Below are 18435 nucleotides of genomic sequence, written 5' to 3'. Positions count from 1 at the left end.
AAATCATAAAAGCACAGAATAAAATACAGATTCCTTTCATTAAATACATCAAACAATATGTCAACAATTTCCAACGTCATCTCATAGAATACAAGTTGAACATGTCTTCTCCTAGCCGACAATGCCTATCATCTTAGCGCTCTCAGAGACTTAGCAAATCAACAGGACTTAGATGGATACAAAATCCATGAAGCTGTTTTCCTATGATCATCTAATTAATCAAGATGTACAGGGGCAAGAGTAAATGTAGAAAAAAAGTGTGCTGTGCAAGATGTTATCACAAAGGATTTATATGAATTGAAAGTTACATCAATATAACAATTTTCTTCCTGTTCAGCAAGTGGTAATTTACCCATGAATCTTTCTTATTGAAAGTGCATTGTGCATCAGTGCAAGGTGTTATAATGGAAATTTCATATAACATGTAAAACGTTACGTCAGTAAAGCTGCAATTTCCTTCATGTTCAGAAAACAACACTTAACCATAACGCTTTCTTACTAGAAGTGTGGCTCTTATAAAAAGTAAGAGCGGCATAGCAGATTTCAGGGAGTCGGGAGAATGTAGTAATCTAAAACCTTTTACTGAAGTAAGAAACATGCAGCTGGGTTGTAGAGGACTGCACTGCCAAGACAAGTCTCAGAAAAGTGGTAAAATATTTCCCGCCTCAGATGGCCAGCTGCCACATGACTATAAATCACAATAACATTCACAGGGGTATGAGAGGCAATAGATTTGAAAATATCTGCAGTATATACACAAAGTATGAAAAATGAATATGTCCACTTCATTGCTTATATTCCTTAGTTGTTTTTATTTGTGATGTGCTCAAGGTTCAATACAGGCAACGCGTTTCGCCCAGACACTGGCTTCTTCAGGGCAAGGTAAGTAAAACGTTGCAGCGCCTTAGGCAGAATTAGCGTTAACGATAGGTCTCGTCTATGCCGTGACTGAGAAAGTCTGAGTTAGAGAAACTTAATTATGAAGTGAAGTTCCGTGTACGGGGAGCCATCAGCGCCCCACTACCTACGAGCACAAACCGGCGCTGATGGCTCCCCACTACCTACTAGGACGAACCGGCGCTGATGGCTCCCCGTACACGGAACTTCACTTCATAATTAAGTTTCTCCAATTCAGACTTTCTCAGTCATGGCACGGACGAGACCTATCGTTAACGCAAATTCTGCCTAAAGCACTGCAACGTTTTACTTACCTTGCCCTGAAGAAGCCCATGTCTGGGTGAAACGCGTTGGCTGTATTGAACCTTCAGCACATCACGAATAAAAACAACTAAGGAATACAAGCAACGACGTGGACTCATTAATTTTTAATACTTTGTGTATATACTGCAGATATTTTCAACTATATTGCCTCTCATACCCCTGTGAATGTAATCTAAAACCTTCTCCATAAGAACTAGGGCAACGTACTCTCAAGAGTGGAAGCAAAAAAGTTGTTCTTGGGGTTTTGTAAAGGTTTTCTGTCCATCCACCTTGGGTCAGAAAAGCTAGTGTCCAGGCAAAACCTAGTCAAATAAAACCTATACAGTGGATTTAAAATAAACACATAAAACGGCATCTCTTGGCTGAAGGAAGTAACATTAAAAAATCTCAAGGAGTTTTACTGAGCGGATGATCTCTGATGGTTAGACAATGCCTTTACTGAATATCCTTACCTGGATGCGACTGGTTTTCTTAGGGATACAATGAAAGCTATCTTGATTTAGAACACGCCCCCTACTTGGATAGGCCACACCCCTTTATGCGGTTTGCCTCGCCCCTTTTTGAACACCCCCCGTTTTTTCCACACTTAAAGCCCACGTTACGCTAGATGGGCCATGTACGCACGATGCGCTTCGCGCACCGTGCGCACATGGAGGACATATGATGCGCTTCGTTGTGAGAGGTAATATTTTAATTGGGGAGAGTGTGGATAATTTTTTATTTTTTTAATAATTTTTACCGTACGCGTACGGTGAGCGTAATCGGCGAAATTTTCGAAAAAATTAAAATTCCCTTTTTGGCCTTGGGGGATCTTTGGGGACTCCCACAACATGGCTAGGTGCTTAAGAGCTGTCTAAACAGCCGCTTTCCATGTTTTTGGCCTTTGTTTTTCAACCCCCTCTCAGAGTGCGAGAGAGAAAATGGCGGCCGCAACTTCCTGGTTTCGACCGATTCGAATGTTTACTAAGATCTAACAGCCAATCAGATTCGCGCTCGCGCACGGCACCGTACGCGTACGGTAAGCTTACCGTAAGCGCACCGTAAGCTGCCACAGATATATATATTGATTTAAATGCTATTTTCTCAGGAACTACTGAACAGATTTACACCAGACCTACAAAAGGCACTTCCTTGACCTGAGGACTACCTCTCTGCCAAATTTCAAGTAACTCTGTTCAGCCGTTCGGGCTGTAGCTGTGTCTAAAGGTCCTATGGAAAAATGCATGGGAAAAACGCGTTTTGGGACTCCCCTTTTTCCTCAGCCCCCGCTTGACGAATCCCCCCGAGACTTTCAGGGTAGGAGCGGAGCGTAGCGCCCCACCTATTTTGAAAATTTCGCGAGGATTCGTCGACCGGCGCCAAAGTTATTCCAAATAGAATGTTGCGGTTTTCCTATGGAAACAGGGTCCTAACTATAACTACCTACTGGCGACCGCCAGTAGGTAATATATCCTTCTGAGAGACTATGCGTAACTCCCCCCCCCCCCCCCCACACACACACGCAGTTGTATATCCCACTTAAAACAAAGCCATGTGTAACGCGAGGGAGGCTCCGCGTGCAATGTTTACGCTACAGTTAGTACAGTGTGATGAATCCGCCATGTGATTGTCATCACAGTCTGAACTGTCAGTTGCTTCAGACCTACAACTGCAAACCATATTCCAAGCCTGCCTCGTGTTTAGCACAATACGCATGGTGAACATCACAGTGTAAACAAAATACAAAAAAAAACATTTCCGCAACGCTTGTAGCATCAACGTTCGCTCGAGCAAAAGGTTTGATTTTAAACGATAAGTAAGCGCTCCCTATGTTTATCAGACTTTAAAGGGGGTGGGGGGCGTGGGTGCTTACAATATAAATGAGGCATCTACTTTACATTCTTTTTAAACCATAAATGTCGCCTTACCTAGGAAGGCAGCTGTAGCTCTGTGGTCTTTACGGGAGGCGGGATTCCCAGAATTCTTCAGAGAGGGGCTGCGAAGAGGAAGAGTGGTGACGTAAGCCCCTCTTCCTGTCTGGCTAAAAAGGAATGGAAGGATGCAATCCAATCCAGTCTGTTCAGGGACTGCCTCCGGTTTACAAAAAAAAACATTTAGAACAGACAGCCGCTTGTCGGTAACTGCCTGGTCTTGCAAGGGAGGCGTGTTAGTTTTACCCCACAGTCTCCTCGCAGCCTGTACCTGACCGCCGTCTCCCAGCGTCTGTGTGCTGTATTTCCTCGCTTGGGTCAGTTGCTGAGTAATTTACACTAGCTCAGTGATGCGTTGAAGCCACGCCGTTGCCGGGGCAACCAAATGCTATCCACGGAGCAAGCAGCGCGGGGAGATAAGGAAGCGGTTTGCTCATTGCGCCCTTTAAACCTTACAGTTGGTTATTTCTTCCGGGACTCGGAGCGCCGTTCATTAATGTCAGCATGTAGTTTCATTTTAGGATCCGAGAAATTCCAGTGTGTGTGATCTGTAAAAGGTACACCACATTTCCCCGCTTTTATAATAGAACTAGTTTAAAAGGTCGCCGCTGGTTAATAGGACATACAATCGCACCTTCTCGTGACAACTCAAGCCACAGCTTTAGGTGGGATGATCTCATCATCGGCACAAATCACACTTTCTCACTCCTCTCAATCACTGTCTTTTCACTGTTTCCTAGAATGTACTTGTTTTCGCCTCTTCCGCTTCCCCGTCCCTTTGCAGTCACACACACCTATACACTGTAATTTCTTTTTCTGTGTCGCTGTCAATATTTCAACATATTTGTACACTTTTCCCTTACAAAAACAACTATAACTGGGTCATGTGTAACTATCGCTATGGGCGCTCTGCATAAAATTGGCAGAGCATATAGTCAGCAAAACTTTAATGACCAAGTGACAGGCACTGTGAGAATCGCATACTGCTTTCAACTTAAACTCCAGGGCTCTCGGTTTTTCCCCATCATGAACACCCAACCACACCTTGAACTCACCTAGAAACAGCTATGTTTGCAGCATGTGCTATAGAGGACTCAGGTTCCATCAAGAACAAAAGTACAGAAATGCACCTGGGTAAATATAAGAAGAATAGATAAACCATGCAACATGAAATAAAATGTGTGAAACGGTAATACAGCATCACCTGCTTGGATTACGTTAAGAGTTTTTGCACACATTGTTGAGAGAGAAATCACAGTTTTTGCTTATAAATTTCGATATATGAATATAGTACTAGGTAGGGTCCCGTTTCAGTGTCTTTTTATTTTTGTAGTTACCGCCGATGTTGACCCGCCCAATTTAAAGCCCTGGGTCACGCATAATTGGAGAGAATAGTCCATATGTACAATTATAAACATGCATGCAGTCACATCTGCACACAAAACCAACTGACATACAGACACCCAAACGCGCAAGTCTGCATGTATATAAAATCCCATGCACACAGACACACGGATTGCACACAAACAGAACTAAAGAGATGCACTGTCACAAAACACATGCAAACACCTACAACCAAAGACAGCAACCTAAACGACATGAACCTACAAGGGGATGACAGACCGATAATTCGCTTACCGTCTTCCTATCCAGTCAACAGGTGAGATTAAGGCTCTCACTATCATCCACAAATGCCACCCTTACTTGGAGCTACTTTTTTGAGCTACTGCGTTCTGTTCTCCTCTGGGATGGCTCTTTTGGGGAGCCATTATTTCCACAGCTGTTTATTTAGCAGAGACACACTGAAGTATACAATAAATGATGGATGGAATACTTACATTAATGTCAGCCACTGGTAATTACTTGTGCCGCATCTCAAGCCATCGTTATTTTGCACACCATGACACCCCAGTTTGGACCCAGCTATATCTTGACTCTGCTCCAATAGGAACAGTCCAGCTCAAACTGCCAATCCAGGTACTCCCTGAAACGAAATACAAGCAACCAGGACCGTTTTTTCCCTAGTTATGGGCTCATCAGCTGGGGACAGCTTGGGTCCAGTGACACAGTGTGCATGGGGCACATGCCTGGGGATACCCATCCCGCTTAAGGCAACACATTAAAGTATACAAAAAGCGTTGGATAGAATGCTTGAATTAATCTCAGCCACTGGTAATTTCTCAGGCCACATCCCAATCCATCGTTATTTTTCACAACATAACACCCCAGTTTGGGCCCAGCTATATTCAAATCAGTCTTGATGCTGCTCCAGTAGGAACAGTCCCGCCTAAACTGCGAAGCCAGGTACTCCCTGAAATGATACACAAGCAACCCAGGGCTGGTTTCGCACCACAAGTTTCAAACTTCATTCTGACATGAAGGAATTTGGAATGAAGGTTGAACAAGGTGATCGTGGGGTTGCATCTTGAGCGCATTCAAAATGCAGGCTTGGAGTGGGTCTAAGTACCTATTTTTGCTGAACCAGCACTGTCTGCAGCACATACTAGAAAACACAAAGCAGTGGTTGCCTATTCATGTTTCTGAACCATTCGGTGTAGGCTCATACACTAACACATACATTTTCTGAGTTATTGTAGGCATTAAAAGCAGGGCAGTTGAGGAGGAGCCTAGCGCGCAACCAAGATGGCCGCGTAGGTGCGAAGCTCCCGAGGACCTCCGCGACCTCCTGAATTAATCCTGATTATATCCTGTCTTTGACGAGGGGACTGTGTCTGTGTACCCGAGCTGAGGCGGCACCCGTTTTCCGTTTTCGAATCGGACCCCGGACACTGGTGGGAGCACCGATCGAAGATTGCGGCCTTCTCCGCGCCGGCCCCCCGGATTGGAGTTGTGGGGCGATCCGGGGACAAAGCGAACAACAGCGGCGGGCAGGGCTGGGCGACTCGCGTACCCCGCGCTTTCACTTTCGCTTTTGCGCCCTCCTTGCCCTCAAGCGAGGTAGGGTTGCGGAGCGGGGTGCGGTGTTGTGGCCCTGCCCCTGTGCCCGGCTGACCCGCCGGCTGTGAGTTGTCCTGCGGTCCAGTGGTCACCCCCTCCCGGAACCCGTGAACTGGTTTATCGGCCCTTTCGAGGAGATTGGCACGACTTTGGGAGCGCGACATGTCCACAAAGCAAGATGGCGACCGGGCCAAGGTGAAATCGACCCGCCGCGGCCCGGCACCTCAGTCAAACAGTATGGACCGCTACACCCTCCAGAAGGGATCCCCAGAGGCACAACGTACATCCCCCGCGGGCCCGGCTGAGGCGTCTGCTCAACCCGCGGATCCGACCCTCCGGGACGTCATGGGCGCCATTGCCGAGATGAAGGCCTCGGTGGACCAGCGCTTTGATACTCTGGCGCAGAAGATAGACTCGGCCCTGGTGGAGGTGGGCCTGGTGAGAGCCGACTCGTCTAAAACAAATGACGGGGTCGATTCCCTGGCCCACACCACCTCAAGTCTCACTACAGACGTGGCGGCCCTTCAAAAGGAGGTGCACCGGCTTGGCCAGGCGAGCGCCATGATGGACCGTCGATTGGAGGACGCCGAGGGTCGGGCCCGGAGGAACAACGTTCGTATTGTCGGGGTGCCGGAGGGACGGGAGGAGGAGGCGGCAGATTTGTTTGTGGAAGACCTGATCCTCACCCATCTCCAGCCCCGGGGGCTGAGTAAACTTTTTGCGGTGGAACGTGCTCACAGGGTCCCCGGAGGAAGACCTAAGGTCGGAGCTCCGCCGCGGCCTCTCATTGCCCGGATTTTTAACTTTCGGGACAGAGACGCTATCTTGCAGACTTCCAGGCTACAGGGACCGGTCAAGCTCGATAATATGGACGTGAATTTCTACCCTGACTTTACACCGACGGTCCAAAAGCAGAGACTGAGTTTTCTCGGAGTTAAACGTCGCCTACGGGACATGAACCTTAAGTACTCAATGCTTTTTCCAGCTAAGCTGAGGGTGGAGGTGGATGGTCGCACGCACTTTTTTGACCGTCCCGAGGCGGCTGGGGACTGGTTGGATACTCTGCCTGGGGATCGGGGCCGGGGGGGTGGGGGGTGTGCGGTTGGCGGGGAGGGCGCGCCGGATCAGAACTGAGGGGTGAATAGTAGGCCTTGCTCTGGATAACATTTTGGTTACCATTCACTGATCGTGTATGTTCCCCTCCTATGGAGGTCGTACGGGGTCCGTTGGGGGCTTTCCCTCCTCCTCTGGGGGACTAGTTAGTTTTTCATCTATGGGGCGACAGGCACACTGCACTTTGGAGGGGCTGTCTGGGCTCATGCAGGGGTGCAGGGAGGGGGGAGTTCTGTTGGGATGGGTGGGTGGGGGTGGAGTGTTGTTTGTTTGCACCGCAAGGCGAACCCTTTACTGTATTGTTGTTTTTGAGATGCTCTTTGGGGGACGATTGATGGCTTCCATGTATGATGGGGGGTAGGGATCTGACTGTGTTATCATGGAACGTTAACGGACTGGGGGATAGGATTAAGCGTGGTGTGGTCCTGCAGTATCTGAAACGAATTTCACCAGATGTGATCTTCCTGCAGGAGACACACCTTATAGGTAATTCCTTTCATGCCATGAATCGGAGAGGCTATCGCTTGGTGGCCCATTCGGGCTTCACCTCGGGCTCGCGGGGGGTGGGCATCATGATTAAGAACTCGCTCCCATTGGAGATTGATGAGGTGCGCCATGATGAGAGGGGACGTTACACTGTCTTGGTGGGTAGAATGGAGGGCAGAGTGGTCGTTTTTGTATCAGTGTACGTTCCGCCGGGGTTGCAATCTACCACGTTTGCGGACCTGGGGCGCCTCCTCCTTGACCTCCCGGATGGGCTTCTGGTAGTGGGGGGGGACTTCAATGCGGTGGCTTCAGGGTCTATGGATCGTCATCCCCCCAGGGACCTTCCCCGGGTACAGGCGTGGCTGTCCGGGCTCTTAGATACACTAGGATTGGTGGATTGCTGGCGACTAAAGCATCCCGCGCAGCTGCAATACACCTTCCACTCGGGTGCCCATGGTAGCCTCTCGCGGCTTGACTATATCCTTGTTCCTGCGGCCTATGCTGGGAGGGTGGGAGAGGTGCGCCATTTGGCGCGGGGTATTTCAGATCACTCCCCACTACTGCTGCATCTTGATGTCTTCCCGAGGGGGGAGGGCAGGGTAGCCCCAATCAATGCCTGGTACCTGCGCGACCCCACTATTCGAGCCGAATTGATCAAATCCTTGCAGCGGTACTTTGAGAAGAATGTGGGGTCTGTCCCTTCTGCCATCTCCCTTTGGGAGGCTTTTAAGGTAGTTCTTAGGGGGGAGGCCCTCTCCTTTATCTCCCATGCCCGGAGGCGCGAGCGGGAGGAGGTAACCCGGGTGGAGGCCGAAATTACTGAACTAGAGGGTGACCTGGGGAGCGGGGTGACGGATGCCAAATTGCATGTTCTACACCTCAAGCAGGCGGCCTATAGGGCCCTCGTCACGGAGGCGGCCAGGGGCCTCAGTAGAGAGCAACAGGGGCGACTGTATGATGTGGGTGATAAGGCTGGTAAATTGATAGCGTGGTTGGATAAAAAGGAGAGAGCGAGACGTGTGGTTCCGTTGATCGAGAGGATGGATGGTGTATGTGTCACCGAGCCGGACGCCATTGTCTCCTGCTTCGCGGATTATTTCCGCGAGGTATATTCCCCGGTTTCTCCCTGCTCGGAGGAGGATTCCCATGCCCTGCTTCGGGACATCGCGCTGCCCTCCCTTTCGGTGGAGGACAGGGATTCGCTGGACGCTCCTCCCACCTCGGACGAAATTGCCCTTGCTATCCGCTCGGTCGCATCTGGCAAGGCCATGGGCCCCAATGGCATTCCTATCGAGCTGTACAAGCTGCGACCGGATGTGCTGGCGCCCCACCTGCGCGCGATGTTCCTGGCGGCCTGCTCGCGGGGTTCCCTTCCGCCGGACCAGCGTCTGGCCACGATCGTGGTGATCCACAAGGAGGGGAGACCCCGTGAGCGGGTCACATCCTATAGGCCTATCTCGCTCTTGAATGCGGAGCCCAAAATCCTCGCCAAGGTGCTGGCCAACCGGCTGGTCGGCGTGGTGGGCGACTTGGTCCACCAAGACCAGTCCGGCTTCATACCCCATCGTAACACGGCCCTTAATCTGCGACGCTTGCACGGGGTGCTCGCGCGTGTCCCGTTCGTGCGGGAACCGGCCATCTTGGCGTCCTTGGACGCCACCATGGCGTTTGATACGCTTGAGTGGCCATACATTTGGGCGATGCTGGCGAAGTTTGGCTTCGGACCGGGCTTCATCAGCTGGGTCAAGTTGTTGTATTCCGGCCCATTGGCGCAGGTGGTGGTGAATGGACGAGTTTCGGCCCCATTCGCACTGGGACGGGGTACGCGACAGGGCTGCCCCCTGTCGCCTCTCCTGTTTGCACTGGCCCTGGAGCCCCTGGCGGAGTGGCTGCGGTGGCACCCTTCCATCCGTGGTCTCCGTTGGACCCCTGAGCATGAGGACCGTGTGTCCCTCTACGCTGATGATATCCTTAAATATCTCGCCTCCCCGCGTAAATCACTGATCGTCCTAGTTGATGTTTTGCGCTCATTCGGTCGCAACTCAGGCCTCGTCATCAACTGGGCGAAATCCTGTGTATATGTGCTTGCCGGGGAGGCTCCGGTCCTACCACGGGACTGTCCGATCCAGATCGCCTCCCAGGGGTTTCGGTACCTGGGTATATATATTACTCTGGACCCGGAGGCCCGCTACGAGCGGAATTTGCTGCCCCCCCTCCAGCGCTTGAAGGAGGACGTGGTGCGTTGGCGGCGTCTGCCGCTTTCGCCGCTTGGCCGAGCGGCCTTGTTTAAGATGATGTCGTTGCCGCGCTTTCTGTACGCTCTCCAGAACACTATGGATTTGGTTCCGGCGCGCTACTTCCGAGAGGTGGAGAGTTTGCAGCGTCGCCTGTTCTGGGACGGGAGGCCACGTATCGCCTTGGCTAAATTGACGCTCCCGTGGTACGATGGGGGGGTTGCCCTCCCGGATATTAAACGGTATTACTGGGCCTCCCAGCTAGCTGCGATTAATCATGGCCTTTACGGGCCCGCCCTGAACCCGGCATTTGAAATGGACAAGATGCTCCTGCCCGGTGGCGACTACAATCGGGCGCTCTACTCTGGCGCGCCGGACCCTCGCCTGACGGGACCGACGCGTGTCATGGTGCGTGTATGGCACGCGGCTAACGCAGCTATGGGGTGGAAGGACCGTTTGACCCGGGCGTCACCGCTATATGCATCGGCGAGGTTGGGCTCCTTGTGGACCTCGAAGGGCTTCGAGAAATGGGACACGATCGGCATCAGCACAGTGGGAGATCTCTGGACGAGGGGGGATTCAAAACTTTCGAGATGCTGCAGACGGAGTTTCAGTTGCAAGGCAGTGAGTACTTCCGGTACTTACAAGTCCGCCACGCACTGGGCTCCGTCTTCCCGGATGTCGCGTCCATTCCGGAGTCCTCCCCCCTGGAGGACAGAGTGCTGGATGGCCATGTCCCAGACAGCACGATCTCCCTTATATATAAAAAACTGATTAACGACCGATCGGGCCTGCTGACTGGCCTCCGCGAGGCCTGGGTCGCCGATGGGCTGGAGTTGGACGACGAGGACTGGATGTCCGCGGTGGCCTCTCCGAAGGAGGTGGCCATCCCGGCTCGCCTTCGCTTCGTCCAGCTTAAGATCCTCCACCGGGTTTACGTGACGGGGCCAAGGCTTCTACGTATGGGCTTAGCTGAGGATGGACTGTGTAAGCGTGGCTGTGGTGCTTTGGCAACTTTCTTGCATATTCTGTGGGAATGCCCAAAGGTGGAGCGATTCTGGCGTGGTGTGCATGAGGTCCTGCGAGTGGTTACGCGTGTCGTGCTGTTGCCTGAAGCGAGGAGATGCTTGCTGAATGTGTGGGAGCCAACTGACTACTCGGTTCCGCAGACGCGGTGGGTGACTCTGGGATACATGGTCGCTAAGCGTGACATTGCCCAACTGTGGGGATCCCAGAGGCCTCCGGCGGTGTCGGCCTGGAAAGAACACGTGGATTGGTGTATGTTTCGTGAAAAGGTGGTGTATGTTGCGAGGGGTAAGCCTGGGGCGTGGGTGAAAATCTGGGGCCCCTGGAACGCCTATCGCGGGGGTATTTGCGAGCCGCCGCTGCTGCCGGCTGCTTCACCAGCTCCGTCCCCCTAGCCGACCCCCTCCCCCAGCCATGGGCACGTGGTTCCCCAGTCCCTGATCTGTTCTCATTCCCCTCTTCAGAGTTTGGCGATTGGTTAGGGTCCCCCACTTAAGGAGCGCGTGCTGTCACTTGGGATTGCGGGTTGCCTTGCGGGTGTGGTTGTTTTTTGTGTTGTTGTGTTTTGATAAAAGGAAACCGTATTGTTGGTTTGGAGTTATGTGGCCTGCACTACTGATATCTCCTGATTTACCCTTTTTGCACCGCCAAGAGATTTATCTGTATGTATGTCATATGCTACTGCCACTCTAGCGGCCGGCCAGACGGTTGTAGGCCCATACTTGTAACCATTTGAGATTGTAATAAACGGTTTCAAAAAAAAAAAAAAAAAAAAAAGCAGGGCAGTTTCACCAAAACCAGTTGCAATGACTCCTGGGCCTACGCATGGGCACTGAAGATATTCATGACATGGCCTTGATGTTTTTAGGTCTCGCGTGGCGTTGCAGGGCAGAGCCCTGCTCCGCCTCCACGAGAGATTTAGAAAGAGAGGACTTTCAGAAGAGGGCTTTAAGCCCCGCCCCTCATTTCCATTGGCTGGCGTCACCGTTTATGCTAAACGGTGGCCTGCCATTGGAAATGATGGTTTTCTGTGGACGCCCTTTCTCCCTGAGCCGGACTGGCTCACCTGATTTACGTCTGTTGTGAAGACATTTCTTATCAGCTTGTTTACTTAAACTAGCTGATAAGAAATCTCTTCACGAGCCGTGAAGGAGCATGCACCAGGCGTCCTGCAACTACGCTGGCTTCACGCCTGGTGCATGCGCCAGTCGGCTCTCTCATTGGTCTATCGGTGTCTGGGGCGTTTAGAGCAGGCAGCATGCAAGGCGAGGGGCACCGTGCACACCGCCACTTCCAAGCAGCCAGCCCAGCTGACAACACAGAGAGCCCATTTCACACTGTTCTCAGCGTCTTCCTCTATCTTCTGTCTCTGCACTCCCCGCTCTGCTTGGCTTCTTGGTCCTGTTCTAAGCCAACCCAGTGCAGATGTTTGTTGTTTTTTTCGAACTGTTCCACAGACCCCCTTTGCTCTTGTGAAGAGTTGTGGCGGCCCACGGGACCTTGCAGCAGTATTAAACTGCACAGATGAAAACGGGTCTGCACCTCATGGCAGGACAGGCCGGCGCCAGAGCCCCCGACCCCTCTCCTGCCCCCACGCACGTACATTATAGCTCCCCGCTAGCTGCACCTCACACTGAATGGTAACCCCTGAAGGGCTGCAGCCAGCGGGCCGTGACTGAGGGGAAACGCCAAAATATCCCTGCCCGCCCGGTGTCACAGCTGTGCCTGTAACTGTCTGCGGGGTGGGTCGAGCAGAGGGGGTGCGGGGGCGTGTGGAAATAAACCTCACAGTGCCTGCAATGATAACAAATACATGTCTTTACTTCCTGTCCCCTCAACAGTTTTTCCACTTTGCCGGACACTGCGGCCTGCGGATCTTTTATCACCATATATTGCATGCGTTGTGTTGGGTAATGCATTCTGATGGACGAGTTTCTATGTGTATTGTTGTTGCACTATTTTTACATGGACTTTATCATGCGTTTGTGATCTTTGCTTGTATGATTAAGCCTTACTTCCTAACCCAGGGTTAGCGTCCCTCTGCATAGAATGTTGTGCTGCTCTTGAAAAAAAAAACATTTTATGCGCATTATGGAACCCCTTCACAGTTCTCACTTGACCAAACTGCACAACGTGCTTTCGTTAACATCTTAGGTGAACTCATGTTTACTTGGAAAATTTCACTCACCTTTGATAAAACATTTTTTTTTTAACAGAATCATTTGTGTTAGTAATGATGTCATCGCGCTGTTTAGCATGGAACATGCATCCAATACAAAGTGTTTGTTGAAATTTGCAGAATTATTATGGGGCGGTGTGTTCTTTTCCAAAATGCCTCTGCATCACAGGAAATGAATCGCCCCGTTCCTTTGCTGTCCCTCACTGGAGCAGCGCGTGTCATCTATGGGATCCTCCTTCCAATGAGGAACTCTGAGGATTTCAGGAAGGGTCGGCTCGCCTTTTATCTGAGTCTATTTTTAGAAACACTGACATTTCCTTATTTAGAACTCATTTCAGGGGGCGTGGCTTGGACGGCAAGGAGGATGGCTGCCTGAGTCAGCCGCTCCGTGGAACCTGAGAGAATCGATCGCAATCCTGGAACTATTGCCGGGCAATCTGAGCCAGAAATGAAATTGTCGGATGTCGAAATATCTACTGCTGCCGACAGTTATGCACACTGATGTCCCCCACTGAAAAAATAAGGGTTTAATCGCCGAGTTCCCAGAATCTCGGCGCTCTGGAGGCTGCTAGAAAATGGCTCTGCAGAAGTGAAACTGAAACTGATGGGGGGAAACAGGAAGCCGAACCACCACGGTGAGAGCGACAAAAAGGCAGAATGCATAACAGTGCAATGCCACCATGACCGGCCACAGCACCCCCGTCCCACCGCGCTCATAGAGGCAGCACAGCAAGCGCATAAGGGGGGAAGAGCAGCGGCTAGCGTGAGTGGCGGCGGAGCACAGATTAAGGAGACAACCAGCGTTGCGAGATTGGAGCACAGGGGCAAAGGCACCTGCCCGCATGCGTGACCAAGTGGAGCTAATAGCGGGTACACCTGGAGGCACCCAGATACGGAGCTGGCGGGAGGAAACCGGAGAACGGCCAGAGCTTGGGCGCAGTACTGTACAAAGGAGCAATACGTGGGAGGTGATCTGCGGACACTGATATCACCACAGCAGTGGTGAATAGCATAAATAGGACACTAAACTGCAATATTTTTAAGTAGAAAAAATGGCGCACGACACAAAGAAGTGAAACCGAAACGAAGCAAGATGACACGGATCAGCGCCGCCATCTTAGGGGAGAAGGAGCAAGAGACAGAAATCGCCACCATCATCCGGAGGGTGATCGTGCTCCTGAACGCCAGCGTGAGAAGCGCAGAGCTACACCCTGCCGACTCGCAGAAAAGATCTCCTAGACCCGAACCCCTGCTCGTGGAGCAACAGCGCTGTAGGGAGTGAACCGCCAGTACAACGCGGTGTGTGAACAGTGCGGCTCCTGTAGGAAGCTAAGAGCGAGGAGCTGGGTGGGGGCGTGCAGCGCCACAGATTGAGGCGATCCACAGCGGGTGCAATAGGAGGAGAGTGGCGTGAACATTACGCCCGCAGCACAGGTCACAGGTCAGATCAGCTCCTAACCACACCTCAACCCCCAACGGGTTGAGATATGGCATCAGATTAACCCGTTGGATCTAAGCCCAAAAGATACGATACCGGTGGTAAATGGTGGCAATTAGTGTTGGGTCGGCTTCTCGCCTGGGCCTACCGCGCGGTTAAAGGCTGGTCTATTAGGTCAAGCTCTAAAATACCATGAACCTCAGAGCTCCGCACGCTGTGCCACAAAGAGATTTTCACCGAGCCACAAGTGCACCCTAATAAGCGTGACAACAAAAGGGTGTGGGCACACATTAACAATAGGGGAGCAAGGGAGAGCAAGGAAGAGAGATAGCACCAAGCATACCCCGCGAACGCACCCAAAATCAGGCGTACCATACAGAAAGCACCAAAGCCCACACCACTGACACAACTGTGTGGCAGCACTCAATAAAAGCTCAGCGAGGCAAGGCGAGAGAAAATGGAATAAGCGGTGTGCTGGAAAACGAAGTTCGGAGGACAGAGGGAGGGACAACTTCAGCCCTGTCGCCCCACGCTATCCTCCGCAGGGACCGAGAACTAAACAACACCGCACACTCAGAGCTGGAGTACCTACAGACAAGGGCTAACATCAGGAACTAGTAATACCAAGTATGCTGCAGCTGCTGGGTTTAGTGGCCGGAGAACGGAGGGAAGAGACTGGGCTAGGCCAGCTATCCGTGGGGAAGGTGGGGCCCAGGCCAAGAGGGCTCAACCTATACAGACTCCCACGCAACACTCAGCCAGCAATACCCACCTAGACGGTAGCCAGACACAACCAATAAACCTGCAGATGGAGTGGGCTCTGCGAGCAGAGGACACAACCAACTAAGCAACGGAGGACAAACAAACTCACCAGACAACGGGAAGGCACAGAGGGAGACAGTTCGAGAGTAGAGAACGCCGGTCGTAGCGCCAAAAGGTCGAGGAAGATTTGCCCTACCTCCGAAGAAGAGAGGTCTAGCAAACATGGCGGGGGGCGCAGCGAGACTGCATTAACAACTAAAAAAAAACAGAGGTGAATCCACACCAGCGGGCTCACCAATCAAGCAGAAACCAGACATAAACAGCACACTAGAGATGATTCTAAAAAAGCTGGTGGAGGCTCATGACCCGGCCAATTCACAAAACAGTCTACAGACGCAATCCAACTAGAGCTGGCAGCAGTTAGGGCGAACATGCATGCAACAAACAACAGACTAGCAGAAGCGGAACAGAGAATAAGCGATATTGAAGATGCGGACCGGCTGGTAAACAAGGAACTAAAAGCTCTAAACAAAGCTACGGCAACGCTCCTGAGACAAACGGCGGAGTTGGAAGACAGAAACAGACGGGGGAACATAAGAATCCTAGGGCAGAAGAGAAGGCGGGGTCATGCCTGACATTCCTCGAAGACATGATACCGAAAATCACAAACGTCAAATTCGACCATCCCTTCGAGCTGGATAGAGCCTACAGAGTTCCGACCTTCAGATCCACAACAAAAACCGGAGCTCGTCCAATAATATGCAAACCGCTGAGAACACAACAGACAGAAGCCATCTTCAGCTTTGCACGGAAAAACCACTGGATTCCGTGGAATGGGCAGAAGATAATTCTCACGCAGGTCTATTCTAAGCCCACAGTGGACATTAGAAAGGGCTTCCTGGCCCTACGCGACAAAATGAGGAAGAAAAACATTCTGTTCTCATTCATTGGCCCAGCAAAGTTCAAGATAAATGACAATAGGTGCTCTCATGTCTTCGATGACCCGAGGCAGCTAGGCAGATACCTGGAGGGGCCAGCCGCACAGGTAATGGAGACCTCACCAGCACCAGTAAGAGAAGAGCCTCACCGGATCTGAGTTCGAAGTGAACAGGTCAAAACCGGGAAATCTCATGCACTGGAAGCCAAGCAACGCAGCATCAAGCAACCTCATCTACCTCAGCAGCTAACTAGACGTAACTTGCGGACACTAAACACCTATCTACCTCAATGAGCCGGTCAAAACCGGGAATCTCTCGCACTGGAAACCAAGCAACACAACATCAAGCAACCTTATCTACCTCAGCAGCTAACTAGACGTAACTTGCGGACACTAAACACCTACCTACCTCAATGACCCGCAGGAGCTGCAGGAGCACAAAAATGCCAGCGGAAGCTCACCACAGCCGAAATACCAAACACAACAGACTTACTAATAGACGGGAACCGAGCACTCCCCTTTGGAGTGACTACAAGCAAGAACACCAACAACAACCACCACAATGCAAATCTCGCCACAGCTCAATCGGAACGCTGCCCAGACATTACCCAGATATTGCCAGAAGCAAGCAGAACAAGCGGAGCAAGTGGCGCACGGACCCCACGCACGGAAGGGAACAATACCAACATATCCTTGTATCCCTTAAACCTAACCCGGGAGGTGAGACAGAAGAAGAAGGAGAGGGGAGGAGGGGGGAAACTAACACAGACTTGTGCATGGCAGAGAAACGGTACAAGAACTACAAAGAGACACTCTTGGCAACTACAAGCATAGTTCTATAACCAATAGTTCAATAACTAATAACTCTCAGGGACACGGAACGGCGACCCTGTCGTCGCACGTTCATCATACGATTTTTTTTATAAGAGAGAGAGGAGGGAGGGGGGTGAGGGGGGAAGCACTGGGTTCTTTTTTTCTCTATGTTCGCTGACACTTACTCTATTTTCACCACTTTACTACCACATTTTCTTACAAGAAGATACACATTGGCCCGAAATAGACTCAGGAGCGATAGGCCTAATGCTGGGATATCCACGGGATAGAAAACCACCCTACACCAGATAACTGGGACTAGAGGGAGGGGAGGAAACTCAACAAATGAGAGCTGGGGACGCAGACTAGGGGTACCAGAGATTGCACACCATAGATATTGACACCCACCAACAAACTTAACCTGACGTCCGACCTAAAGATAGTATCCCTTAATGTCAAGGGACTCAACCACCCCGTCAAGCGCAAAAAGATACTCGCTACCTCGCCAAACGTAAAGGGGATGTGGTCCTGTTGCAGGAAACCAAACTATCCTTGGACGACGTCAAACTACTGAAGGAAAACTGGATATCGCAGGTGGCATGCTCACCGGCAGAAGGGAAGAAAAGCGGGGTAATCACACTGCTAGCTAAAAACGCCAACCTAACATTAGAATCACAGCAGCATGACGAGGTAGGGCGATTCTTACTAACACACTTGAAAAGGGGGGAGGAGCACATCCACGTGGCCAACATCTATGGCCCTAACATAGACGACTCCGCATTCTGGGAGGGAGTATCGCACAAGCTTGATAGCCTCCCACAGGACGACCTTATGGTGGTGGCGGGGGACTTTAATATGCCTCTGGACCATACACTGGACAGACAATCACTCTGCCATTCCCATCCCTCTAACGCAAATGCCACCCTGAAGAACATCTGCGCCAAATTCAACCTCAAGGACCCATGGCGACTCCAACACCCTGACACCAGAGACTACACCTTCTATTCCAACCCGCACAACTCATATAGCAGGATAGACTACATACTAATCACAGGCCCACATACACACCTGATAGAGCACACCGAGATAGCGCCTAGGCTAGTATCAGACCATTCATGCATCAGCCTAAAGCTGAGCGGGTACCGTAACGAGGACATCCCCCGAAGATGGCGTTTTAACAGTGACGTCTTGGCTGACCCAGAAAACAAAAAAAAGATTGAGGAGGCCATAAAAGAATACCTCAGACACAATGAAAATTAGGAGACCGATCTCACTACCCTATGGGACGCACTTAAGGCTACAGTCAGAGGCACAATAATTGAAATCAAATCCATAATTAACAAAAGCACCAACCTACA

The 18435-nt window shown here is 51.2% G+C and overlaps 1 protein-coding gene across 2 annotated transcripts in view; it reads right to left on the bottom strand.

Moving 5' to 3' along the window:
• DZIP1L (DAZ interacting zinc finger protein 1 like) overlaps positions 1–3525 on the bottom strand; it is a 521233-nt gene extending 517708 nt beyond the window's left edge. The window contains exon 1 of one of the 2 annotated variants that reach the window (XM_085634320.1): positions 3129–3525. The gene's annotated coding sequence lies outside the window, so the exon portion shown is untranslated. The remainder of the gene's footprint in view (positions 1–3128) is intronic. The other variant, XM_085634319.1, reaches the window with a different exon arrangement.
• Positions 3526–18435: the final 14910 nt, after the last annotated feature.

Source organism: Triturus cristatus, chromosome 11, assembly GCF_964204655.1.
Source record: "Triturus cristatus chromosome 11, aTriCri1.1, whole genome shotgun sequence".
Classification (NCBI taxonomy): Eukaryota; Metazoa; Chordata; class Amphibia; order Caudata; family Salamandridae; genus Triturus; species Triturus cristatus.
Note: the sequence above shows the minus strand (reverse complement) of the source record. Positions and strands in the feature narration are given on the sequence as shown.